This window comes from Anomalospiza imberbis, chromosome 5 (genome assembly GCF_031753505.1).
Source record: "Anomalospiza imberbis isolate Cuckoo-Finch-1a 21T00152 chromosome 5, ASM3175350v1, whole genome shotgun sequence".
In the NCBI taxonomy this organism is placed as follows: Eukaryota; Metazoa; Chordata; class Aves; order Passeriformes; family Viduidae; genus Anomalospiza; species Anomalospiza imberbis.
In genome coordinates, this window is record NC_089685.1 from 35,504,397 (window position 1) to 35,509,652 (window position 5,256).

Consider the following 5,256-nt stretch of genomic DNA (forward strand, 5'->3'; position numbering starts at 1 on the left):
TCTCTCAAAAAGGTGTTGCAAAATTAATGTCACTAAGATACAAAACCATTTTTCTTATGGCTAAAATCACACAAGTCGGAGCTTGCCACTTACATTTTCCAGGGTAAGGTTGATGATTATCCTTTAAATGAACATTGATTTTTTTTTTCTGTAGATCCCATTATTTTCCACCCAGAGAGATTGTTCTGTCTTCTTGCATACCTATTATAAATGAATAGCAAACATTTTCACAATACATTATTGCTTTTTTTCTTAAAAAAAAGAGATGGTCTAAACCCTTAAACCAAGCCTCCCCCCTTCCCTATGACGTTCTGAATGCCAGATCCAGACTATTCTTAGTGCAGGAAATATTTCTGTGCTTTTATAACTGGCTGACCCACAAGGTGGCACTAAAGAGAAAAGTGACAATTTGGCTAATAAAAAGTGAAAACCAAAGGCAAAATACCATATGCTGAATCAATATTATTTTAATTAGGAGCATAGCTCCTTATTGTCAGTTACATTTCATTTTGTGAAAAGCCTTAAAGCTATATAGCAGTGAGGATGGTTCATTGGCCCCATCCCACATCAAAAGTTAAGTTTTTAAAAGAATGAGCAAGACATAGGTTGTCTGCTTATCACAGCTCCAGAATCTTAAGGAAGGTGTTTGTGATCAAAATGTAGCTTAATTAATTTTCTTCTCTAAGGAATAAGGAATTCAAATGAACTAAAACCTGAAAACTTCTTTTCAGTCATTAGTCATATTGGTAAGAAATATGACACCAGGAATTGTGTATTGCCTGCAATGTAAATGTATTTTCTTCTGGAATGTTTTGATTATTTAATTTTTGTGGCTTTGTTGTTATGTGCTCTGGTCTCAACTTCATAAGCAAATTATTTGAAACATTGGGTTCTGTGATCATGAATTTTATAGCAACAGGGGTAAAATCTTTAATTTAACAGGGGTTAAATCTTGCCACTTTCATGATGAAAATGAATCCTCACCAAAAGCATCTTATTAGTAAAACTCTTTTTGAGATCCAAGATTTACATGAGTAGTTAGATTAACACTTTTCTAACAAGAAAGTAGCAGCCATGAGTGCTGTTGACTGTTCTGTAGAATGCTGATGTGAAGCTTACAACATATTGCAAAAAATATATCTGAGTCAATTTTAGACCTTTAAAACCAGACTAGTTATAATATTTTTAATTTACCTGAGATGCGTGCCTATGGTATCAGTACTATTATGGGCGATAGGGGGCAGGAGTTTACTTGCAGAAACAAACTCAAAGTAGTACTAATGCATTAAGAAGAAAATCCTTAAAACCATTATGAAATATTTTTTTCTGAATTGAGCAGTGTTACAGAATACCTGGTAGTGGGCTCTGGGGCCCATCAAATGATCAGATATATTGGTAATGTATTTTGATCCTTAATGAAATTGCAACTTTACAACCACCCTGGAAATCAAGAGTCACCCATGGGCAGTTTCAAAGACTTGGATCTAGAATTGTTACTAAGTAGGATATTTAAATGTATTTTAAATGTTGGTTAAATTATCCGTGCTGCTGCTGCATTTAGAATAGTTTTATCACTACAAGTAGTTACTTGTTTTGTTTTTGGTTTCATTTTTTAAAAATCAATAACTGGTATTCTACATTCAAAGACCTTGTTTAATTCACTCACATGATTCATTTTCTGAGAAAATTGAATCATCTAATCCTCAGGATCCCAGTAAAATCAAACCCAGACAAATTTTGGCTAAAAAGAGCACTGAGACAAACAATCTTGCCCAGTCAGCTGAACTCCTCTTCCGCTTCATAATTTGTGCCCCTCATTTATAACTCGCCTTCAGCCCTTGCTCCATCTTAAAGGCCAACCCAAAGAAAGTCACATTCTGGCAGGTACCAAAGTGCTTTCTTGGAATTAATTATAAAATTACAGCAACCATAAACACACTGGCTTTTTTCCTTGCAGTCCTTATTCAGAGAAAGTTTAAGATCAATCAGTATTTAGACTGAGGGATCTCACAGTGATTCTGTTTGTAGATGCTTGTCATTCTTTTAACAGGTCATTCTTCTTGAAGGACTGTTGTGGGCTGATCTTCCCTCAGCTGTAAAATTTTGGCCACATTTCTGAAAATATAGTCTATTTTATGCTTATGCTGGACATTTGACAAATCAAGGATCTCTAAGGTACTTTGATTGTGAAGATCAGGGGAGGTGATCAGTGAAGGCTGAGGTGAGTATCAGTGCACATATCCTTTCTCAGGGAGTCCATAGCAGGATACAAAAGATTACAGTAGAGCTGACAAAATACATTCATATTCTCATATAATGTGTACTGCAAATATGGAGTCTGAGGCAGGTGATGGTAAAGCACAAGTATTCTTGCATAAGGTGGGACTCTCTGGATAAGCTGAATCAGGAGACCCACAAGGAAATATCTGTATTTTTGCCTTACAAAATGGAAATGGGACATGGAAAGAAACAAAAGAGCATATTATGTTTATAATTACTGTAATGTTACAAAACACACAAAACTCTGTATTGAAATCCAATTCCAGAAGTCTGAATATTTATTGTAGAGTTTAAAGGATGAAGAGATTATCCACAGATGTTTTTAAAATTTGGGGTTTAATCTAAATTTTAATGGAAGTAAACCCATTCCTTGCCCACTACAATGTTCCTTGTATTTTTAATGAAAAAGGTTCAGTAGATAAGACACAATCTAGACATGTAAATATTGGTTCTTAACACAATCTGGAGTTTCCACAAATAATTCTTCTTGTCCCCCTGAGACTAACTTCTTACTACTAATTGATTCCAATTAGCCAGTTTTAAGTGTAATTATTCAGTGAAAGAAACAAACACTATTATATCTATGCTCTACATTCCACTACTAAAAGCATAGCATTATTGAACTTGTGGAGTTGAAATGGTTCATGCTTAGAAAAAAGGTATCTTCAAGATGCTGTGTTTAAAAACACTGAGAAAAAAACCCTTGTAAATAAGTTGGAATATACTTTAACTAAAACTTGCTAGTGGAGAATGAGGACACTTGTTTTCCTTCTTAAATTACTGCTGTAATGAAGAAAAAGGAATGTAAGGAAGAAAAAGAAAAATCAGTTGCTGATTAGATGTGGATAAATATGAAAACAGAACATTTGGGGAAAAGAATACATCTCAGATGCCCAAATTGAAAATTTAAAATATTTAGGTCTCATATGAAAGTAGATACTCTACTCCTAAAACCTGAGAAAGAAAATACTGACTTCTGAAAAATGAAAAAGTATTATGACTTTTTAGGGTAGCACTGAGTAGTTTAAAAGGACTGGAATATAAAGGAAGTAAATTCCCCAACAAAGGGTGGCGATGGTGTGATTTCAAGGCACAAGGTGAATGAAAGCAGCAGCTGGTCACTGGGGCCTGGTGGTGCACAGACAGTGCTCCATTGAGGCCTCCTCTGATGTTCCTTCCAACTCCAGAGGTGACAGGAAAGCAAGAGGTGATGATAAGAGAAAAAAGGAGGGGAAGAGAAGGACCAAGGCTACTATGGAGCCTCTCTGTCCTGTGGCAAACTTCTGTCTTCTCATTCCATAGGACTTTGCCCACAGCACCAAACCCCTTCCTCATGTATCTGTTCCTTTAAAAAAGGAAACACAAAACTTGTCCAAGATAAAGCTGTACCTAGACATCTGGACATCTCTAGCTATAAACTAAGCATAAATAGTGCTTACTGCCAATGAACTCAAGTAAGAAGGTCATTCATACAGATTATATGAGTGTGAAGGAGCAGAAAACAATGGAAAGAATGTTCCTTTTCTTGCGATGTTTAACCATGTGTCAGCTAGTTTTACAATCCAGTGTTTTCACTTTTAATTAGAAAGTATTTCCCTTAGCATTTTTCTTAGCAGCAAATTTTAAACTAAACAGAAGGTGTATTCCCCAGTGCCATATGTTAAACCTGACATATTACCGAGAATGTCTTTTGGAAAAAACAAAACAAAAGAAAACCAACTAAAAAAACACTAAAGACAGGACCACTGTCCCACTCCACTCTCTTTGGCCTACTTATAAGCCTCAAGAGCACACAGTTGTGCCGTTAGGAAGTATCAATTCTTTGAGGAATTAGTCATAACTAAAAAGCCAATGGATGATAGACTGATAATTTCCTCTTTTGTTTCACTGGCAACCTGCGTGGCTGGAAACAGTCATCCCTCACTTGGTCTTGTAAGTAACAGCTAGATGGAAGCTGTGTCTGTGGGGAGTGAGTAGTTCATAATACTCTGAGAGGTCACCTTGTTGATGTTTTTTGACCAATATATTAGTAGGCTATGAAGTGTAGTCCATTTTAGGACTTAAACCGAAGGGATTAAGACCTATGGGTATCCTTGACTTTAAAGTACGCAAGGAGAATCCAGCTATGACCAGAGAAATGCCTGACAGAGGCTGAAAGGGTCAGTGGAGCACTGACTGATGCAGTCTTTTTTCCCCTGTAACTTTTCCCAATATAAATTCCAGTTGATTTTTGGCTTTGCATAGAAGGACATTTTCTGAGTATCTTTTTTTTTTTTGGTGAGTAGTGTCAGTATGATGAAGTCTGTCTGTATACCTCTGCTATATACAGATGAATGAAGGATGGATCACTTGGATTAAAACGCAGCCATAGTTTGGCAGACTCAGAAAAATATAATGTGCCAATCTCTGGGTTGGATGAACTGTACCCAGCTGCATGATATACAATGAAGTTACTCATTTATAGTGCTTTTCTTCCAAGACTGTAAAGCACCAGTGTGAATACTGAGAGGTGTTGTGTGCAATCTTAACATAACATAAACTACAGCTTTATGTGGGTCCCTCATCAGCTCTTTGGGAGCCATGCTATAAGCTGGTATAGAATTGGAAACTGTGCTATCTGAAGTTTATCCATGTTTCTTCTGATACTTGTCGAGGTAGGGCCATCTCCATAGAAATTCAGTTAAGGTGAGACACACTCTTTTATTTTGTATGAGTACCTGAAACCCTAGGCTATAAGCTCATAAAAAGAGATTGCATACAAGAGGTTGATGGCCTAGGGGAAGTTTTGAACAACAGGAAGTCATTATCAGGATTTTGCTGAAAAAATGATCCATGATCTGATATACTTTCAAACAGTCTTTGCAGAAAGACCAAAGGAGTTGCAAGCTTCAGAGGCAAAACCCATGAAATCCATGTCTATGTTTATAATGTGGACAAATGAAAAAACAAGAATTTTTCCCAGATGCACACACAAGT